This window comes from Schistocerca americana, chromosome X, assembly GCF_021461395.2.
Source record: "Schistocerca americana isolate TAMUIC-IGC-003095 chromosome X, iqSchAmer2.1, whole genome shotgun sequence".
Classification (NCBI taxonomy): Eukaryota; Metazoa; Arthropoda; class Insecta; order Orthoptera; family Acrididae; genus Schistocerca; species Schistocerca americana.
The window spans coordinates 490,197,875-490,221,968 of NC_060130.1; the positions used below are offsets into that span (position 1 = coordinate 490,197,875).

The 24,094-nt window shown below is 42.3% G+C and overlaps 1 long non-coding RNA gene across 1 annotated transcript in view; it reads left to right on the forward strand.

Annotated features, from left to right (window-relative positions):
- Positions 1-20,926, forward strand: part of LOC124556629 — a 37,364-nt gene extending 16,438 nt beyond the window's left edge. The window contains exons 2-4 of the long non-coding RNA XR_006968632.1: positions 12,819-13,237; positions 13,416-13,622; positions 20,529-20,926. This is a non-coding gene — a long non-coding RNA (uncharacterized LOC124556629). The remainder of the gene's footprint in view (positions 1-12,818; positions 13,238-13,415; positions 13,623-20,528) is intronic.
- The last annotated feature ends 3,168 nt before the right edge of the window (positions 20,927-24,094 follow it).

Sequence of the window (24,094 nt, forward strand, 5' to 3'; positions counted from 1 at the left end):
AAATGAATTAAAATACATTCACATAATTACTGAAGGCTAATATACGTTATTAGTTTCAAATTTTATTTTATTTCCACTTTTCTGACAGCCATGCATTAATCGCCTTGTAGAGCAATGAAGTTATTTTTGTCGGTTTACGAAATAAATTTGGTTTATATTAATATTTTACGCTGAGGCAGTCAATGTGTTTGAAACAAAGTGTTTAGTTCCACACTATTGGCTAATTTCAACTGCTCGCTGCATTTCAAGTGCACGTTTTCATCTTCTAGCACGTAAGGCATTATGCCATAATAAAGAATCAAAAATGAGTTAATACATTACTGGTACTCCAAGAAAATTTATATCCCGAAACCCAATTGAATATCAGGTCGAGGCCTACTTCTTTGGGAATCTGGACATACGAATGTGCTCTTTAAGTATGCGCTTTAAATGTGCCATTTTAGTGTGCTTCACGAAATTCCGATGCTCTTGGAGTATCCTCTGATGTCTCTTTTCTTTTATGACATAATGTAAGATTTTCTGATGTTTTACACGTACGAACATACGGGCTTCCTGCGTCATAGCAGCTGCCAAAGTGCGGTGGCGCCTGTTATCTGGCGCTCTCTGACTACTACTGAAACGAGCCTATTTCTAACAGGTCGCGGGAAAGTATTGCGAATGGTGGTTCGAAAAGCGTTACTTTCAAAGTACATTTCCTTTTACGCAAGTTGAACTGTGTGCGAGAATGTACGATGAACTTCTTAAATCACAGAGCGTTTGATGACAAGCATTTTAGAAGTATTTCGAGCCCAGAAGATCAGACATTCATGTCGTTGTGATGAGCAAATTGATGTAGTGCTACGGGAAGCTCTCTCTCCTCCGCTGTAGCCAATTTATATGTGGAAAACTTTGAGGACAAATCACTCGACTCGGCTAAAAATTTTACTGGGACAATTGTGTGATATATCTTAAAGTGTAACACGCGCAAAAAATATCAACATTATATGTGAAACCTTAGCTTCTCTTGCAGCTTATTGACCTTAGAGACCAATATTATATGTGAAAAATTTGCTTTTCTTGTAGCAACACTATATATATTAATTTAAAACACTAGCTTTTCCTGTTTGTGTATCCGTGCTACTTAACAGTGGTCTTGCTATTAGCCGACTACATCACGTGTCCTGTGGTCTGAATATCCGCTGTCATCGGCTGGCAGGATCACGTGACATCAGCTATAACGCTTACAAAACCGCATCGCAATATCGATTACAATGGTTCGGAAAGTAACTTGCGGTGTTTGGCGGAATTCGAATTTACGCTTTCGTAATACGAAAATATGGAGCGTACATGTCGCTGCACATCAAAAATCTTTCCAAAAGTAGTTTTTTTTCGCTGAGTTTCGTTATCTAAAGTGCCGGGAAATTCTACGCCCGTGTATAAAAACATAACCATTCAAAGGATTGATAAGTTTTACAGTTCCGAGGGAAAATATACCGTCACTTAATAACACGAAAAAAGTGTGTTTTCATCCGGGAGAAAGTGTATTTTTAACCGGGAAATCCGGGAATTTTTTTCCCTTGTCCACGTATACACCCTGTAATATGATCAAATACTGGTCTCTGCTTATACTCATCGTTATTCCTGTATTCTCAAACAGCGGTTCTTTCTTCCAGTAGTCTTGTAATCGCGGATATTTAACGTTACCCATATGTAACGAAACACCCAGGAAAACTAGTAATTCGCCTATACCTAGAGGTTTCCACTCACAGATCCTAGATCCCTCTTCTGTATTTTCACTCAGCAATATGTTGACTGCGATATCGTTCGTTTCGTCAACTAAACGTTGCAACAATTCGTCTGTTACCAATAATCTGAAGAAATCCATAGGAGAATTGCCTGCAGGATGAATTTGCAAAATTTGTCCCTTTGTTCAAATGTGTGTGAAACGTTATGGGACTTAACTGCGAAGGTCATCGGTCCCTAAGCTTACACACTACTTAACCTAAATTATCCTAAGGATACACCCATGCCCGAGGGAGGACTCGAACCTCCGCCGGGATCAGCCGCACTATCCATGATTGCAGCGCTTAAAGGTTCCTTCGTAAATGGGTGATACTGCATATGATGTGGTTCTTTATGCCAGGACTCACCTGGATTATCTCCGTGTGACAGGTCGGGCTCTTTTTCGTGCCGGCCAGTGTGGCCACGCGGTTAAAGGCGCTTCAGTCTGGAACCGCGCGACCGCTACGGTCGCAGGTTCGAATCCTGCCTCGGGCATGAATGTGTGTGATGTCCTTAGGTTAGTTAGGTTTAAGTAGTTCTAAGTTCTAGGGGACTCATGACCTCAGATGTTAAGTCCCATAGTGCTCAGAGCCATTTGAGCCTCTTTTTCGTCGTCTATTTCCACACAATCGTCATGATCCGTATCGTCAGATTCGGAACTGTCACGAAACAGATTCAAAAGCTGTGCTTCCACGCTATCATCACTCTGCAATTCTTCTGCAGCCTCTAAATGACAATCTCCGTGGTATGCCTCGTCCTCGCTACACAGAAAATCACTGTCGTCTAGTACACTAAGTAACTTACCCTCTGTCAGTTTAGCAATTTTCCTGCTCCTTTTCACATTGGATTGGTTCAAATGGCTCTGAGCACTATGCGACCTAACTTCTGAGGTCATCAGTCGCCTAGAACTTAGAACTAATTATACCTAACTAACCTAAGGACATCACACACATCCATGCCCGAGGCAGGATTCGAACCTGCGATCGTAGCGGTCGCTCGGTTCCAGACTAGCGCCTAGAACCGCACGGCCACTCCACCCGGCTTTTCACATTGGAAGGTCCAGCTGTCGGTTCATTAGCCGCCGTTACGAACCATATACGTTCGATAACTGACCACGCAAAACAAAAGTTTACACACTTTGATGCTAGCTGCAACTAGACTGACAAGGGGGGGCCACGACGTTTGGAACGCGGATTTACTTCAAACTTCGTACACTCGTAGTACTCCATGAGGACAACAAAATGTGTAAGCAGTAGCGCGTACTTCACAAGCGTTATTGAAAAAAATCGCAAGATAATTTCGGTCGTCAAATATATACCTGTTCGTGGCCGTTTTTACCATGAAGCGGCGGCAGCCTAGTTAGTGGTTATCGTTCAAGCCCCATAATCACTGGATCGAGTCCCGTTCGTCTGTTTTCTTTTATTTTCAACACAGTCATTTTCTTTACTATTTATATTACAATTGATATAATGGGGAAAATACGTGTAATCGGATGAACGTTTATTAAATTTACAATGTTATTTGGCAGTCTACTAATTTTTATTATCACAAATAATGTTATATTCATAACTATCGACTAGTAAACGACCAAACGCATAAAGTGATACTGAAAATGTATGCCTTATACCTGGAAGGAGCCCGAAACGACTTGTTACCTCCAAGTTTTGACCGGAACAAACGGCTTTCGAAAGATGTACAATTAATCGTCGCTTTCGACATTACGAGTACAAGTGCAGGATGGTATTTTTCATAAAAACATGGAAAACATAAAGCGACATTGAACAAATGCTATGTTTCCGCATACGCAAAGTCTTTTGACGTTTTCCGTGGAAAAACAAACCTCGTTAACATTTTCAAAAACCTCACTTTCAGACGATAATCTGGAGGCAAACCATGCGTAATGCAGTGTCGAGTGTATTTTAATAGCGTCTTCCGAGAAGCAATTTATCGTTCTCTTTCGCTTAAATACGAACAGTATTGAAGACACAGACAAGCATGCATTTTCAGTATCACTTTATTCGTTTGGTCGTTTACTAGTCGGTAGTTATGAATATTATATTATTTGTGATAATAAAAATTAGTAGACTGCCAAATAACATTGTAAATTTAATAAAAGTTCATCCGATTACACGTATTTTTCCCATTATATCAATTGTAATATAAATAGTAAAGAAAATGACTGTTTTGAAAATAAAAGAAAGCTGACGAACGGAACTCTATCCAACGATCTAGCGGCTTGAACGCCAACCACTTAAAAAAAAAAAAAATTCTATATTGTTCGTCGAATTTGTTCAGCGCGGACGTCCGATGACACCCATTCAGTTTGTTCGTTGATCCATCCGCTCAGTTTTTTTTTTTTTACTGGAAAGTGTAGCTAACGCTCTGACCGAACACGCTGAGCTACCGTGCCGGCACCACGCGGGTGCAGCCGCATTGCGGTAAAAATAGCCACGCACAGATATATATTTGACTACCGAAATTACCTTGCGATTTTCTCAGTAACGCTTGAGAAGAACGCGCTGCTTACACATTTTGTTGTCCTCATGGAGTACTACGAATGTACGAAGTTTACAGTAAATCCGCGTTCCAAACGTTTGTGGCCTCCCCTTGTGAGTAATCAGACAGTGAGCGTGGACGCGTATCAGCGTCAGCCGCACTGGCTCATGGCTTGTTGTGACGCTTATAAGCGTCAGCTGCAGCGAAAGTGTTAAGCACCCCACAAAGCAGACATCATCGTCACACTACCGAAGATGAGCAAGTACTCATACCTCTTGAGGCACGCATTAGAGCCCATGTTTACTAGACATTTTTACTTATTTCTATGTAAGGAACCTGTCCATAAAGTTTGTCAGAGTTTTTTTTTTTTTGGACACATTGTATAATGGGTAATGCCAGAGATAGTATTTCTTCTATGCAAGAACTATTACTGGTTGTTACAACAGCATAAAGCGTAGTTTATGCGACGACACTGGCTTGCACCACTCGTTGCGTGAAACGATCTGCACGCAGATGGTTTCGTGTATGTCTGTAGACATGGCGCTACCAGTTTCGTCGTTCTACATCTACATCCATACTCCGCAAGCCACCTGACGGTGTGTGGCGGAGGGTACCCTGAGTACCTCTATCGGTTTTCCCTTCTATTCCAGTCTCGTATTGTTCGTGGAAAGGAGGATTGTCGGTATGCCTCTGTGTGGGCTCTAATCTTTCTGATTTTATCTTCATGGTCTCTTCGCGAGACATACGTAGGAGGGAGCAATATACTGTTTGACTCCTCTGTGAAGGTATGTTCTCGAAACTTTAACAAAAGCCTGTACCGAGCTTCTGAGCGTCTCTCCTCCAAGGTCTTCCACTGGAGTTTATCTATCATCTCCGTAACGCTTTCGCGAGTACTAAATGATCCTGTAATGAAGCGCACTGCTCTCCGTTGGGTCTTCTCTATCTCTTCTATCAACCCTATCTGGTACGGATCCCACACTGCTGAGCAGTATTCAAGCAGTGGGCGAACAAGCGTACTGTATCCTACTTCCTTTGTTTTTGGATTGCACTTCCTTAGGATTCTTCCAATGAATATCAGTCTGGCATCTGCTTTACCGACGATCAGCTTTATATGATCATTCCATTTTAAATCACTCCTAATGCCTACTCCCAGATAATTTATGGAATTAACTGCTCCCAGTTGCTGACCTGCTATATTGTAGCTAAATGATAAGGGATCTTTCTTTCTTTCTATGTATTCGTAGCACATTACACTTGTCTACATTGAGATTCAATTGCCATTCCCTGCACCATGCATCAATTTGCTGTAGATCCTCCTGCATTTCAGTACTATTTTCCAGTGTTACAACCTCTCGATATACCACAGCATCATCATCCGCAAAAAGCCTCAGGGAACTTCCGATGTCATCCACAAGATCATTTATGTATATTGTGAATAGCAACAGTCCTACGACACTCCGTGCGGCACACCTGAGATCACTCTTACTTTGGAATACTTCTCTTCATTGAGAATGACATGCTGCGTTCTGTTATCTGGGAACTCTTCAATCCAATCACATAATTGGTCTGATAGTCCATATGTTCTTGCTTTGTTCATTAAACGACTGTGGGGAACTGTATCGAACACCTTGCGGAAGTCAAGAAACACGGCATCTACCTGGGAACCCATGTGGCCCTCTGAGCCTCGTGGACAAATAGCGCTAGCTGGGTTTCACACAATCGTCTTTTTCGAAACCCATGCTGATTGCTGCAGAGTAGATTTCTAGTCTCCAGAAAAGTCATTATACTCGAACATAATACGTGTTCCAAAATTCTACAACTGATCAACGTTAGAGATATAGGTCTATAGTTCTGCACATTTGTTCGTCGTTTTGTGATTGTTAAATGTAAATGAAACTTTCGGCAGCCGTACGAGTTGTGACGGAGTTAATGCTCATTTGCATGAAACTGCTACACAAGACAAGAGGTAAAAAAGTTAAAAACATGTTTGGATTTGTGACTGGATAAAGAAAAGGCGTTAACTCAGTTGCTCAGCGACCTCGCTGAAAGAAATAGTACTGGAAGACGCTAGAAGCTATTTTAGTCAATTTCACAACTTCCATTTTTTGGGAAGCACGGCTGTGATGTTTTAAACAAATCAATATTGACTACATTATTCAGCTCCCCAGATTCCTGTAGCCTTTCTTCCCGTCAGCAATTTACCTTAAAAAAATCGGCCAACTCGAACCACGGGATCTTACTGTTGTAGATGTGGGCTTGCCTGTATTTTTCTTAAATGGCTCTGAGCACTATGGGACTTAACATCTGTGGTCATCAGTCCCATAGAACTTAGAACTACTTAAACCTAACTAACCTAAGGACATCACACACATCCATGCCCGAGGCAGGATTCGAACCTGCGACCATAGCAGTCGCGCGGTTCCGGACTGAGCGCCTAGAACCGTGAGACCATCGCGGCCGGCTGTTTTTCTTAATTAGTTAGTATATGTAATAGTGATTGAATGAATTTTGCTGTGCAGCTTGGTTATTGTATACCTATCCATGTTCAGATTGCGCATGACAGTCTCAAGCGCAGCAACAAGTCTCTCCTTTTCTTTCTTTTTTTTTTTTTTTTTTTTTTTTTTTTTTTTTTTTTTTTTTATGGCCACCATCTTTTCCCACAAACACCTATGCATAGCATTGATACCCCAAAAAAAGCGAACAATTTCCTCCGTTTCCCACTTCATGTTTAAGTTTCTTCTTTACACTCTGCTGACATACCTAGCATCAATACTCACGCAAGTCGCCAAAATTGGAACAAGCCGAAAAAGATCAGTTTCGTCAACGAGTTGCGCAGTGGCCAGTAGCGCAGTTAGTGTCGTCGTGTATACTACGATTAAGATAGCACAAATTTCATTCTTCTTTGTTGATGTAGTATTTTCGTCTGTAAATTCAAATATTGTTCAGGACTTAAGGTTAAGCCGTCGGTTCACATTGAGAAGCCATTCTGTCATGTGAAACACAAAATAAGTTCTGCGGTATTTCGGCAATGTGGCTCGTAAATTAGAACCAATAAGAAGCAAGAATGCTGTCAATGTCAAATACAGATTGTTACTGCTAAAGTTCAGACTTCATTCCATTGCAAGATGGCTGCCACGTGGAGGAAAGAACAGATATGTTTTGATTGAAGGGAGAACAGTGTCTGTATAACATAAAAAGTACGAGTTACTATAACACACATTGTGGTACGGAAGCGCTCTCTTGTGTTTTCTCTAAAGTGAAGCGTGTTAGGCCTCGGTTGTGTCAGGCCTCAGTTGAGTAGCCCAAAGGATTGAAAACTGAGGTTATATGACATGAGGGGCTTATACAGGCTGTAAAGAAAGTCCCCGTTACCCCAATCTACTAACCCCCCTGCTGGTTTGGGGGTTAGAATAGGCCCGCGGTATTCCTGCCTGTCGTAAGAGGTGACTATAAGGAGTCTCCAACATTTCGGCCTTAATGTAAAGGTCCCCTAAGGGGTTTGACCACTACATTTCAAAATTTTCTGTTAGTGCATACCATTTGGGGAAGGCGCTTTACGTGGTGCATCATAAATCCATCTTGCACTAAGATAAGGCACATTCGATATTGCCATGGAGTTGGACTTACACCGAGCTTCCAGCCACATCGGATTGCAATGTGTTCCGGGTAGCATACATTCTCTCCATTGTGCACTTCCATCTTCGCTCCCTATATAAATGGATATTCGACTCCCAACATCCAGCACGGTAGCCAGTCTGTTGTGGTGGGGCCGTCATGTACCCTCTTGGTGGTAGCCCCCTGACTACACGGGGATCGCACTGCTGATGCCTGAGCGGCTACCTCCCCACGTATTCTGAGGAGTAGATGCCTATCTCTCTGGGGCATCAGGACTCCCGGCAAAGGCCATCCTGCCAGGTGGTCTTTGCAGTGGCTGGGTGGCACCTGTGGGGAGAGCCCCTGGTCGGAGTGGGTGGCATCAGGGTGGATGACCCGCAATGAAGTGTAGTACATCATCTATCACTGGTGGACCTCCACCAGCAGTCTCTAAGCAATCGAGGTCTAACCTCGATGGCAAGAAATACGATCCGAGATCATTTCCCTCCCTGGCCACTCCTTGGGAGGAACGTATGGCTAAAGAAGGCAGTGAAGTTTATTCACCTCGGTACCTCGTCTTTATGTGAGTTGATGGTGAATCATTTATGTCGATGAAGCCTCAGTTTTTTTGTGGAGCATTTAGAGGACAAGTTCGGGGAGATGGAGGGCTTGTCCAAAATGCGCTGTGGGTCAGTTCTAATCAAAACAGCATCCTCCACAGGGATCTTCTTCTGCAGTCAGACGATGAGCTGCACGCCAACCTAGAATGACGAGGTGTTCACTTCATCCAGCACGTCCATCGGGGTCCAAGGGACAATCAGGTAGCCACCGGTGCCTCCATCTTGGCCTTCAAGGGTGACGCCTTTCCCGAAAAGGTCAAGGTGATGGTTTATTGCTGTGATGTGAAGCCATATATCCCTCCTCCAATGCGGTGTTCTAAATGCTGGAAGTTTGGGCTTATGTCATACTGCTGTACTTCCGGTGTCACGTGTTAAGATTGTGGACATCCTTCGCATCCCAATACTCCATGTGCCCCGCCTCCCATCTGTGTTAACTGCGGAGAACACCATTCCCCTTGCTCTCCGGACTGTAGTATTTTCCAGAAAGAATGGAAAATAATGGAATATAAGACCCTGGGCTGCCTGACCTACACTGAGGCAAAGTGGAATTATGAGAGACTCCATCCTGTGCCAATGACATCCACCTACGCCCCCGATGCGACAACAGTTCTACCATCTCCCGCTTTGTCGCGTACAGTTAGCTCTCTGATCCATCAGAATCCACCTGGCCCCCTTGATGGTGTGGGACACTTCACTCCCTGTCGCTTCTGCTCCGTCTACTTCAGGAGCAACACCCCCCCCCCCCCCCCCCCACAACCATCGGGGACATCCGTTCCCATATCCCAGCTGGAGAAACGTAAGTCTTCTTCGGCTCCTTTCGCCAGGAAGGGGTCCCTTGGGGCCCTCCCTTCCAAGGTTCTGACCAGTGGAAAAGCGGACACCCACCAGTGGCTGAAGCAACGACAGGTTGCTGGTCGTAGGGCTTCACGGTCCTCGTCCATCCTTGAGACTGACCCAGTGAAGCCCTCCCAGCCAGAACCACCGAAGGCACAGTGCGAAAAGCAGAAAAAGGAAAAGGCTCCCAAGAATCCAGACGTTGCTGTGTCACCCATCCCACCGCTTCCTACAAGCGCAGCGTCTGAGGATGAGGTAGAGATTCTGGCATCTGCTGAGGACCTAGATCTTGCCGGACCCTCGGACGCAATGGATGTCACTCACACGGGTACTCAATCGGTGGCAGTGGGTGACCCAGCAGCTTAATCTGCCTCCCCAATCCCTTCACGCCTTTCTCAGCCATGGATAATGTCATCCTCCACTGCCATTCCCTGTTCTTCTGGGTTCCCTCGGCGGAGGACTGTGCCTGGTGGTCGCCTGAGATTGCTGAGGTGATTGCCCTGATACGGCTCCTGGGCCAGATCACATCCACTGTCAGATGCTCAAACACCTCTCGGTGGACTGCCAGCGACGCCTCCTAGACCTTTATAACCGTATCTGGGTTGGGGGTGAGTTCCTGTCGCAATGGCGGGAAAGCACTGTAATCCCTGTCTTGAAACCTGGCAAGAACCCACTTGAGGTGGACAGCTACTGCCCCATTAGCCTCACCAACATTCTTTGCAAGTTCCTCGAACGCATGGTGAGCCGGCAGTTGAGTTGGGTACTCGAGTCTCGAGGCCTTCTAGCTCCGTCTCAGGGTGGGTTCCATAAGGGCCGCTCTGCTGCTGATAATCTGGTGAGCCTGGAGTCTGCCATCCGTACGGCCTTTGCCCACTGTCAGCACCTTGTCGCTGTGTTTTTTGACATGCGGAAGGCATACAATACAACATGGCGACATCACATCCTCTCTGCGCTTCATGGTTGGGGTCTTCAGGGTCCGCTGCCGATGTCACGTGGTACCTTCCGCGTGCGAGTTGCGGCCCCACATAGTCCCCCCCCCCCCCCCCCCCCCCCCCCAAGTTCAAGAGAACGGGGTACCGCAGGGATCTGTCTTAAGTGTCTGCCTGTTTTTAATCGCAATTAATGGGCTCATTGCGGCGGTGAGAATGTCTGTCTCAGCTTCCTTGTATGCTGACGACTTCTGCCTCTACTATAGCTCCATTGGCATTGCACCTGCTGAACGTCAGCTGCTGGGCGCTATCTGCAAGGCACATTCTTGGGCTGTAGTGCATGGCTTCCAGTTTTCGGCAGGCAAGACCTGTGTTATGCATTTCTGCCGGCGACGCATTGTTCACCCTGAGCCACGGCTTTATCTTGACGGTGAAGCTCTTGCTGTGGTGGAAATACATCGGTTTTTGGGTGTGGTTTTTGATGCCCGGTTGACTTGGCTCCCTCATATTTGGCAGCTTAAACAGATGTGTTGGCGGCATCTTAATGCTCTGCGATGCTTGAGCCACACCAGCTGGGGAGCTGACCGGTCTACCCTCTTACGGCTGGCTCTACCAGTCATTAATTCAGTCCCGTCTGGATTATGGGAGCCTGGCTTATGGTCCAGCATCCCCTTCTGTGTTGCGGGTGCTGGACCCCATCCTTCGCAGCGGGATCCGACTTGCCACTGGAGCTTTCCGGACCAGCCCTGTGAACAGCATACTTGTGGAGGCAGGTGTCCCTCCACTGTGGTTACGACGCCAACATTTACTGGCCGCTTATGCTACATACGTCTGTAGCTTGCCTGGGCATCCCAATTATCATCTCCTGTTCCTCCAGTCTGTCGGCCATCTCCCAGAACGTCGGCCCCGGTCGGGTTGTACGATCGCAGTTTACGTCAGAGTGCTTCTCTCCGGGCTTGGGGTTTTCCCTCTTTCACCTCTTTTCCGGGCCCCTCTGCGTACACCCCCATGACGTGTGCCCTGCCCATGCCTTCGGCTCAAATTGGCACAGGGCCCGAAAGAATCGGTCCCTCCTGACACCTTCCGCCATCACTTTCTTTCCATCCTTGCCACGTATCAGGGCTCTGGCGTTGTCTACACTGACGGTTCGATGGTTGCTGGTCGTGTTAGTTGTGCTCTCACTCTAGGGGACCATTACGAACAACACTCATTGCCGGCTGGCTGCAGCGTTTTCACTGCTCAGCTGGTCACCATTTCTCGTGCCCTACATCTGCATCTACATCTATTCCACAAGCCACCCAACGGTGTGTGGTGGAGGGCACTTTACGTGCCACTGTCATTACCTCCCTTTTCTGTTCCAGTCGCGTATGGTTCACGGGAAGAACGACTGTCGGAAAGCCTCCGTGTGCGCTTGAATCTCTCTAATTTTACATTCGTGATCTCCTCGGGAGGTGTAGGTAGGGGGAAGCAATACATTCGATACCTCATCCAGAAACGCACCCTCTCGAAATCTGGCGAGCAAGCTGCACCGCGATGCAGAGCGCCTCTCTTGCAGAGTCTGCCACTTGAGTTTGCTAAACATCTCCGTAACACTATCACGGTTACCAATAACGAGTATATCTGCTCCGGCCCAGGTGAGTCCTTCGGTTTACGAGCTATCGACCAGTGTTTCCCTTGCTCTCATCTGGTGATGGCTATCCAGGAGTTCTCCATACTCTTGCCCGTTGTGGCCGCTCTGTGGTCTTTGTGTGGACTCCTGGTCATGTCGGCATCCCGGGCAATGAACGTATTGATATGCTGGCCAAACAGGCTGTTGGTGCACCAGCCTTATCGATTGGGCTTTCGGAGAGTAACCTCAGGGCAGTTTTGTGGCAGAATGTACTTCGCATCTGGGGTGAAGAATGGCGCACCCTGCCTTCACCAAATAAACTTTGGGCCATCAAGGAGGCTAGTGGTGTGTGGCACTCCTCCTTGCGGGTCTCTCGCAAGAAGTCTGTTGTCCTCTGCCAGCTGCACATAGGGCACACCCGGATGACGCACAGCCACTTAATGCGCCGTGAGGACCCACCTCTGTCGCTGTGAATCCGCTTTGATGGTGGTCCACATTTTGTTGGCCTGTCCCCTTTTAGCTGTGCTCAAGCAGACGTTTGCGCCGCCTGACACGCTCCCTGCCCTTTTAACAGATGACACTGCCATGGCAGTCTTAGTTTTGCGTTTTATTCGGGCAGGGGGCTTTTATCACTTAATCTGAGTGTTTGTCTTTTTTTTGTTTTAAGTCTGGCCTTTGGCCTACGATTTTAGACTGGGTTATTTTTTTAGTGTGTTTCTAGGTGGTTGGCTTTTCCTTTTTTGTCTCTATGGTTGGCCAACCACTGTCACACTCTGTGTGATTTTAATTCCTTTTGTCTGGTCTCTGTCTGAGTCTTTCTTGTCCTGTGCCGTCTGTTGTCATATCCATTGTTCGTTTTTATTCTGTGTGGGTGTTTGACGTTTTGGAAAAAGGGACCGATGACCGTAGCAGTCTGGTCCCTTCAATCCCACAAACCAAACAACCCAATCTACTAATTGGTTTTTCTTGTTTCAGGTGATATTGACTTGTGAGAAGAATGGCTGATGAAGCCAGTTACATCCTGGAACAATGAATCGTTAACGGATTTCATGAACAACTGCACCCTGGGAAAAAGTTGCTTCGCAAGCCATCACGGGAAATTAACATCCCATTAACGAGTTTACAACGACATATGCAAACAGATTTCAACCTCCATTATATGCACCATGAACCGTGAGTCCGCGGTTTTAACTTCAGTTCAACAATGAATTAAGAATTCAACATTTCCATTTGTCCCTTTTTCTACCTTCTCCTCCTTCCTTAATGAATCACTGGCAACAATTGCAGTCGTTATTGTCTGAAGCAGCAAACTGAGGTGCAGGTTGCCAGTCCACGCGCATGCAATCTTGTGACTGTATTCTGTCATCAGCTCTTCTGTACATAGTGTATTGCAGGTAAACAAGTTTTTTTCCTAGTAATATTACAAAATATAAATAATAACAACATTTGTGAAAGTTGTATATTTATTTCTTTATGTAGAAAATATAGTTGTCCTTCTTGTAATATAGTTATGAAATTTTTTAATGACTGACATTGATTGCTGGAAGAAGTTTCACTTTTTAATATTTTCAGAAGAGTGGTGGATGATAAGCAGTTGTTGAAATGGCTGGATGAAGAGTTTGCTAACAAAGTTTGTAGTGATGCAGAGTCAATCTTCGAAACTGATCACAATTCTGAAAGTGAGCAGTTTCTGGACATAAATGACATTATCGATAAATTTGACTCACATGTTGGGAAAGGTGGTATGCAGGGCAGTCATCGACCTCCGATTCAAAACAGGTGAGTAAGAAAAGCTCATCATAATATTGTCAAGCATTTACTGGAAGTCATAGGTGCAGCAAAAAAACACAGTGTCCAATTGATTGTTTACAGCTTTTCTTCAAAGATGATATCTTTGAAGAAATTGTTCACTGTACTAATATTTTCATATCTACCATTCATTGTAAATGTTCCAAAGAAAAGGATGCTGCAGACACTAACGTTACGGAAATCAAGGCATCTTTAGGACTTCTTTTCATTTCTTTACTAGGTGTTTGGGCTGCAGATAGTACTGGAATGGAGTACTTCAGACTTTCAATGGGCATAAATCATTTCCATTTCTTGCTGACGGGCCTAAGATTTGATGTCGGAAACAGAGCTCACCAGAAGGAAACAGACAAATTAGCCGCTGTGTGATTCTTGATCAATCAGTTCGATGAAAACTGCAAGAAATGTTACAGTTTATCAGAACAAATTACAGTGGATGAAATTCTGGATGCATTTTTGGGGAGATGCGGATTTATACAATACATTCTATCAACACCAACAAAATAAAGTATAAAAATGTTTTTGCTGACTGATGCGAAGATGTTTTATGCAAGTCATTTAGAAATATACTGTAGAAAACAGATGGCTATCCTATATTTCTGTGAAAACACTTAATGCAATTGTCAAAGACTGGTGAAATGTGTATCTGGCAGATAAGTAATATGTGATAAATGGTTCACATCAATCCCACTTGCGATTGACTTGGAAAATGACAAGCTGACAATGGTGGGAACAATTCGAAAGAATTAGAAAGTCCTCCATTTCTGACAGTAGCAAAAGATCATCCCCTGGAATCTAGCATTTTTACATTTAGGAAGAATATGACACTTGTTTCACGTAAGCCTACGAAAGACAAAGTTGTCCTGGCACTATCTATGTCACATGATGGCGACAGTATTGACACAGATTTGGAAAAGTCCAAGCCAGAAATGGTCGATGAGACAAAATGTATGTATTCTGTGACAAGAATTACTAAAAGATGGACTTCTATAATTTTTTCCCTCTCTTTTGAATATTGCTGAAATCAATGGATATGTAATTTACAAGACTGTTTCAAACTCAATCGTTCCCAGAATACATTTTCCGAAAGTTCTTGCCAAAGAATTATTGCATGATTATTTGTCAATGGAGGTAACTCAACTAAATACTCCGACAAGCATCAAAACTGTATCATGGAAATTTTGGGTTTACCAACACCAGAATTCACTCAAAGAGCTCTACAAGCAACTATTTGTGGACGATGCAACTCCTGTGATAGGAAGAAAAACAGGCCAACAAGATTTTGTTGCAAGCTGTACAGAAAATGTGTGCGCCTGGAACATGTCGCAGCATACCTGTGCAATCAGTGTGGTGACAAATATGGTGAATGATTTGCCTGAAATGCACAGTATGCCATAAAGTACCAATTTTCTGAAAAAATTGTGAACTTTTTTCTGAAAATAGCTGTTGCTTAATTTTCACTCACAAAAACAGGGAAAAAAAAGAATGTACGATAATTTCAGTGATGATGCCAAATGTTGTTTTAGGTTTAGGGCTAAACTACAACTCAACCTATTTCTTTTACAGTATTGATGCTCAAATACATAGTGTTCATGAATTGAGTGCTTTATTTACATTATCCACATTCAAACAAATTATATTTCCTAACAAAACTATTAAAATTATTTGTCAAACCAGTAATAAATGTAATGCTGACTCAGTCCATATGCATGTAATTGTGTTAAAATGATTGCATGTGTAGTGGAGGGTTAAACCTAAAACCGTTCAGAACCTCGTTTGGGTTCAAACCCGTCTCCAGCCATCCTGATTTAGGTTTTCCGTGATTTCCCTAAATCGTTTCAGGCAAATGCCGGGATGGTTCCTTTCAAAGGGCACGGCCGATTTCCTTCCCAATCCTTCCTTAACCCGAGCTTGTGCTCCGTCTCTAATGACCTCGTTGTCGACGGGACGTTAAACACTAACCACCACCACCACCTCGTTTGGGAATGAGCTGAGTGACCATTGCTGCAGTGAATATCACTTCACATCTGGGGGCGAATAATTTTGTGCCATTTATGACGGATCACGCACAGATCACCTGGAGTAAACAGTGGCAATCTGATGTACACCCTCCTCACATCAGATCCATGCTGTTAAAAGAACTTTTCGCATGAATGTAAGCACTGTTAAGGGGGTATAATGGTACTTTTGGAATAGCCTGTACAATGTAGAAAATAAAAACAGGGAAGAGAGTATGAGGAGTGGAGTAGGAACAGCTGATAAGTATTCAGCGTTGATCTACTGGATTATTAATAACTTCGATTCACCGCCAGTTGGCCCAATTGAAGGAAGGTAATGTTGACTTCGGTGCTTGTGTTGACATGCGACTCTTTGCTCTACAGTACTAGCATCAAGCACATCAGTACGTAGCATCAACAGGTTAGTGTTCATCACGAACGTGGTTTTGCAGTCAGTGCAATGTTTACAAATGCGGAGTTGGCAGATGCCCATTTGATGTATGGATTAGCACGGGGCAATAGCCGCGGCGCGGTACGTTTGTATCTAGACAGATTTCCAGAACAAAGGTGTCCCGACAGGAAGACGTTCGAAGCAATTGATCGGCGTCTTAGGGAGCACGGAATATTCCAGCCTATGATTCGCGACTGGGGAAGACCTAGAACGACGAGGACACCTGCAATGGACTAAGCAATTCTTCGTGCAGTTGACTATAACCCTAATGTCAGCGTCAGAGAAGTTGCTGCTGTACAAGGCAATGTTGACCATGTCACTGTATGGAGAGTGCTACTGGAGAACCAGTTGTTTCCGTACCATGTACAGCGTGTGCAGGCACTATCAGCAGCTGATTGGCCTCCACGGGTACACTTCTGCGAATGGTTCATCCAACAATGTGTCAATCCTCATTTCAGTGCAAATGTTCTCTTTACGGATGGGGCTTCATTCCAACGTGATCAAATTGTAAATTTTCACAATCAACATGTGTGGGCTACTGAGAATCCGCACGCAATTGTGCAATCACATCATCAACACAGATTTTCTGTGAACGTTTGGGCAGGCATTGTTGGTGATGTCTTGATTGGGCCCCATGTTCTTCCACCTATGCTCAATGGAGCACATTATCATGATTTCATACGGGATACTCTACCTGTGCTGCTAGAACATGTACCTTTACAAGTACGACACAACATATGGTTCATGCACGATGGAGCTGCTGCACATTTCAGTCGAAGTGTTCATACGCTTCTCAACAACAGATTCGGTGACCGATGGATTGGTAGAGGCGGATCAATTCCATGGCCTCCACACTCTCCTGACCTCAACCCTCTTGACTTTCATTTATGGGGGCATTTGAGAGCTCTTGTCTACGCAAACCCTGGTGCCAAATGTAGAGACTCTTCCTGCTCGTATTGTGGACGGCTGTGATACAATACGCCATTCTCCAGGGCTGCATCAGCGCATCAGGGATTCCATGCGACGGAGGGTGGATGCATGTATCCTCGCTAACGGAGGACATTTTGAACATTTTCTGCAACAAAGTGTTTGAAGTCACGCTGGTACGTTCTGTTGCTGTGTGTTTCCATTCCATGATTAATGTGATTTGAAGAGAAGTGATAAAATGAGCTCTAACATGGAAAGTAAGCGTTTCCGGACACATGTCCACATAACATATTTTCTTTCTTTGCGTGTGAGGAATGTTTCCTGAAAGTTTGGCTGTACCTTTTTGTAACACCCTGTATACCATGTAATAGTGTGACAATACCATTATCGTCATCCTGACCATCAATGGATCACAGTTACAGTTTTCAGGTTTGTGCACATTTACTTAAAATCCATTTTGTCCTAGTGTTCGGTATTCTGAAAACCAATGTTAGTTGCATGGAAATATTTTTTTATTAATTTTGTTGTCATCTTCTAATTGCTGATTATTTGTGGCCTTTCTAAATAAACGTCTTGCTTAGTGTGTATCGGTACTTTGCTATGCATTCTACCAGCAGCACAATGGTTAAATTTACACCTTAACATCATAGATAGGGTTCTCATCTGTCCCGATATATCGGGACTGTCACTGTTATGGACCTTCTTATCCCAACATCTCAACAAGACCTAATTTTGTCTTGATTTTGCAAAATACTGAACTTGGCTCAAATACTAAAGTAATGTCATCTGTTAGTGCGACATGTAAATGCAGCCTCAGTTTTGTGTCAACAAGTTTATGTTGACAAGATCATCTCGCACATGGCATTGTATGCTGCGTATCCTGTATCGAAGATGCAAGTTCCTTCGAGATCTAGTGCCATCATTCAAGAAAATACTAGACTTCTCCAGTAGTACAGGGCTGGAACTATATAAGCAGTGCCACACAGAAGAATTGGGCAGTTCCCATTTGAAGAGTGATGTGATAAGATAATTCTTCCTAAACATAATATGAACAACAAGTGTAAGTTAGTAATGTTTGAAGTGTTTACTGTTGGGTATATAGGGCGTGAGGTGTACTTAGCTGACTGAAGTGTTATTGTCAACTGCTTGCCGTTTAATAAACGTATCTTATCAGAGCGTATGAAAATGCTAAGGATGGAAAGAGAAAGTGTCACTTTTCAGATGACTACACAAAAGAGTTGTCTTTTGTCAAGAAAGGATGTATGGATCAGTAAGCATTGTATAATATTTGTAGCTGTTTCATCTCAGTAACTCAACTGAGGTAAGGTGGATGTGAGGCATCACATCTCTATGAATCATACAAAGAATCATCAAAGCCTACTTCTACATTCATGATTAAAAAAGAATTACTTGTTGCTGTTGCAGAGCTAACAACAGCTGTTGTCAAGCATCATCAATTTTATAGTACTTTTGACTGTACTGTAAAACTGAATGCTGCTGACGACAAAGCTGCCACAAAACAGTCTACAACAAGGACCAAAGCTACAGCAATAGTCAAAAATATTCTCACACCACACTGTGTGTCCGAATGCATAACACAGTTGCAAGGAGTTTCATTTTTCAGGTTAGGCACCGACACATCAAATCACAAGACTGAAAAGATGTTTCCTTTAGTTGTTCGATACTTTACTGAAACTGACAAAGTCCAACCGAAGGTAGCTGAATAATGAAACATTGGAGACAGTTGCAAGGTTTGGTCTAGACACTTTAAGACAACTGCAAATTCCATTAGATAAATTAATTGCTTTTGTGGAGACAATACCAATGCCAACAACGGAGTGCTTCATACACCGCCAGTGGAATTTGTTTCACCAAATTAAAAAATAACTAGGAAAAATGTAGAAGGAATTGGATGCCCTGCCGATATTCTCCACAATACTATGTCAAGTACTGCTGGAGTCTTACCTCTGCACATTGGATTTGCAGCTCGTGGTCTAGTGTCTAGCGGTGCTACCTCAGGATCGCGGGGTCCCGCATTCAATTCCCGGCCGGGTTGGGGATTTTCTCTCCTGGAGACTGGGTGTTTGTGTTGTCATCATCATCATCATCATCATCATCATCATCTCCACATTGGAATAATCGTCATGAATTTTTCAATATACATGGTAAGGACAGAGAAGCTGAAGGGGTTCTGCTTATACATTGATGTCAATCATCACTCTCTTCTATCTCACTCAAAAGCAAGATGGCTGTCATTAATGCCACAGTTGAGAGAATTCTTAAGCTTTGGATTTAATAAATAGATCAAGTATTTGGCTGTATGAAGCTATCTGAAACTCCAGTTTGGGTAATCATTGAAAATGCTGTTATGTACCTGACTAAAAATGGTGTGAAGATTTCAGGCGACAGTTGTTTTCAGGAATATATGTATATGAAGAGCTTTTTAGAAACTAAGCAGGAGTTGAGAGAATGGTAGTCTAAACACTCTGTGGAAGAAAGGGAGATTTACTTTCTTAAGGAAACTGAAACTCTTGAATGTAAATGCTAGCTGCCAAAATTATATGAGTATTTGTTTTCTATTCACGCACACAACGCCACTGTGGAAAGAGTATTTTTGCTGATGTCAGCCCAGTGACTTGATGAAAGAAATTTACTGCTGCCAGGGACTGTGGAATCAATCTTACAGTGCCAGTTTAACTACCAGCTGACTTGTGTGGAATTTTATAAATATGGAAATGTAAAAAAGACTTGCTGAAAAAGGTGATATCTTCAGAAAAATATGGTGTACCACCTACTTCTGCTGCAACAAGTTCCATGTAATTGTGTTCTAAATAAAAAGTAATTATATTAACTAAAAATTTTACTTCTGTCTTACATCTCCATCTCAGTGTCCATTCAAGGTCCCACGTAGATATGGCAACCCTAGACATACATAATATCTAATTAAAACATTTTGTAGATTTAATTCAAAAAGAATGCAATAGTGAGGATGGGAACATTACTTTCTCGAGAAATTTCGCCTTAAAATGTGAATCTGCACTTACGTGAAAGTGAGGGCTTCATTTTTCATTTCTGCTCTTCGTGTGTGTGTGTGTGTGTGTGTGTGTGTGTGTGTGTGTGTGTGTGTGTGTGTGTGTGTGTGTGTGTGTGTTTTTCACAGGTAAATCTGCATAGTTCTCATTTTTACCTGTTAAGTGATACTGTTGTTAATTGCTGGATTTAATACTCACCAGCAGCAGGAATGTACAGATTACTTCATAACCTAACATTAATTTGGACCTTCCATCTCCATACTTCTTAAAAACCAGATTGGATATCCTCCCAGGCAACATATGTTATCCTTCCAAATGCATTTTTTCCCTCTGTTTCTAATACTAATACTGCTTACTGTTAAAAGTGTACATTTATTGTCACATGCTTATAAAAGCAATTTTTGTTTACACCAACACAAAACACAAAGCTAGATACTTTTATCTAAGTCATTGTTTTATATATTTCATATAGATGAAAGCTCAAATGAGAATGATGCTGTGGGACCTTCCACAGGTAGTGGAATACATATCACAGAGCAGAGTGATACAGACTTTGCAGAAGAAACAGACTTGGTAGTTGAAGAACCGTCACAAGCAACAACATTGAGTGCAAACAGAGAGTACTACATCAAGATATGCTACACCAAGGAAAAGAAAGTGAAGTGAAAAAGGGAGCTATTAAAGTGCCCTTCAGTTGATTGCTGAAAGACTGCAGTCCAATACTAATGTTGATGCAGATACATTTGTTAAACATTTGGGTGTAGAAATGAAAGCCATTAAAAGCCATGAAATGAGGATGATGATTAACCGCAAATACTAAAACTTGTGTATGATGCTGTAGTCAGTCAATAAACATGGAAATTTCATATGCTTTTTGGTTTTATTTTTCCCTGGAAATACACAAAATCCTTATTACCTTCTGAGAGATCCAAATGTACTCATATAATGCTTGGCTTTTCAAAATGACTGTCACCTGTAGTAATGTACCTTTGTGCTGTCAAATTGCATTAAATCTTGTCACTCAGAAGAACTGTGTGGTATGGTGTGGGTTTTGTCATATCTTGATCATTATTAATGAGTACAGCTGGATCAAGACATACTTTCTTGTATTTGTCCATCACTGGTGTCAGTTGCACTATAAAATTTCAAGTGATACATGTTAGACTAATGTTGAGAAATGATGTATCATTTAGGTACCATATGTATGGGACCTGCACAAGTGAAATAAGATAGCTGCATGATTTGTGTATGTATACGCAACAGTATTGTTGGCAGTATAGTTTTTGAAAGGTAAATCAGTACACAAGAGAAATAAATTGTGGCTCTAAGATTTGTGTGCACTCGCTCAACTCCCACTTACTGTGTAGATTTTTAAAAGGGAGATAGGCTACTGTAATTTACGTAGTTGCTAGTGTATTGGAGAAACGTCAGTGAGTATGGTTGTTATACATTTCAAACCCACTTCACAACATTGTTGCACATGAATTGCTTTGAAGTCATAAGTGATTACTGTAGATTTCAGCCTCAGTACTGTACATTAGATAAACATTTTATACATGGGTAACATCAGTACCTAGAGGCAGTATCCAGCCTTCTGTTTTTGTAATCTTCATAACCAGTGGCAACAACAAATAATTAATAATGCTGTTATTATTATCAGCATGTGCAACAGTAAATAACTGTTAACACAATACATAGTAAAACAATGATAAACTTAAGATTCTGAATGCTGCTAAGAAGTTCTTTTTGTCTTACACTGCAAAAGAAGTACATGTAACTTTAACCCAAGACATTACTGCCTGTCTATATACTGGTTGGTTAGTTACTTGCATGTTCCATGGAATATTTGTGCAACAAATTATGATGTAGAACGAATCTTTTTGCATACACACTACAAATTCATTTTTAAATATGACTACATGCTGAACATTTATAAAGTTTTTTTTAAGTAGTTACAGATGAGAGTTAGTAATACCCACTCGCTATCTTTTACATATTACTGTAGTAGAAATTCTTCTATAGTATAGGAGTTAAGGAAAACTTTAGTTTGGTTTCAAATTTTACTTTGTTGTCTGTTGGACATCTTACATCACTGGGTAAGTTATCACAAATTTTTGTTGCAGTGTTGTTCACCCCTTTTTGTGCCAAAGAGAAATTTAGTGAATGACATTTTTCTTCTTGTACTGTAATTATGTACATCTTAGTTCCTTTCGAAGTACAGTTCACTATTTACAATAAACTTCATGAGGGATTAAATATGCTCTGAAGCAGTAGTCAGAATGCCAAACTCCTTAAACAGATGCTTCCACAATGACAGCAGGTGTGCACCACATATTACGCACCGATGAGTTAACTTAGAATTATTCCATATGACATAATTGAATGAAAATATATCAAATTACTGATTTGTCTATCACCAAGATGTGCAATGATTCTAAGTGCAAATGTAGCTGAACTAAGAAAACTTGTAAAATTAAAAGTCTGATTAATATGCACATTAATGTCAACGAGTATTTACATGCCACAGTTTAACAATTTTTGAAGAGTAATTCAATGTTGCTGGTAAATTACTTATGTTGGTCAAGAATAAGATGGGGTCGAGTACTAGCAAATCTTCGAAGACTTAGAAAATAACATCAGGACTATTTGGCTTGTTTGGTTCTAACAGAGCAGAGTTCTTGAGTTCATATATTTCTCAAATCTATTTCATGAAATATGTTAGTATTAACTGTTGCACTATTTCCTAATACTGTTAGGAATGTTACTGTAGGGAGCAAACCATTGCTGGACATCACTATGTGCCTTTGATAGGTAGTATTACAGACAGAATAAATACTGAAACTACTACCTACTATGATGTAACAGTTATTTATATTTCCCTTCCCTATAACTATGAGTGAAAGCACAACTGCTAGACTGCTGAAGGTCAATCACAGCTTCCAAATATGTTCCTTCACAGCATGGAAAGAGCACTGGCAGTATTTACTCTGTCAACCATTTCTCATAGTAACTGCTGTAAATCTTTACTGTTATGGAAAACAGTAAAATTTAATTTGTTTCCAGTGCCCACAAAAACAACTTTTGTGACATGTATTATGTGTGAAAAAGTACACTAAGCTATAGGTTACAACTTATGCGCAAAACAGATGTTCAGTACAAAATGCAGAATACACTGGATGATTTACAAAAAAATTATTTGTTATATAATAGGTATAAAATACATGAAAATTTATCACAGCCAAATTTGTACTAAAATATATCACATAGAGATCTGCACTGTTTATCAAAACTCAACTGTAGTCACCACCTCTCAGCATCAATGGATTCTTCTTGCCATGGGACAACAGCTACGAAACTGAAATACATTTTGAAGTTATCTCTGGCTTTCAAAGCATCTGCAGCTGCATGCCTTCCATGTTGTCTTGGTATCATTTCCAGCTCTATATTAACAGATATGTTGTGTGTGTCTCCTGGAACACACCCTCAGATTCTGCTCCAAGATAAAATTGTGCTGAACACAGCAAGTTCTTATGATTGTGTCAACCTTATTTGGAGCTAAATGAATGGGGTTTAGCAGAATACCAAACTTACTGGACATTATGCCAAAAGCATCCTCCACAACTCTTCAGGCTCTACGTAATCTGTAATTCAACACCTTTTGTTCTTTTCACAATCCTGTCTCTGGATAGGATTTCATCATATATGGTTTGAAAGCAAAAGTGTCATCTGTCACAAACATATACAGCAGGTTAGGTCCGCCAAAACACTCCACTTTCTCAGGAGGTGGCAAATTCATGTTATTGCTCTGTAATGCCTCTGACAGTTTGCTTTGGTTAAAAGTTGCCCCCTTGTTAACTCTACCACTGGCACTGATGTTTGTGTATAAGAACCTGTTATGTGTGTCAATGACTGCCAGGAGCACATTGCAGTTGGTCCCTTTGTAACCTCTGAAGTAGGCACCTGCTGATCTGGGTGCACTTAAGTCAACCTTTTTACTGTCAACTGCAACTATACAATGGGAGAACTGCCACAATAAAT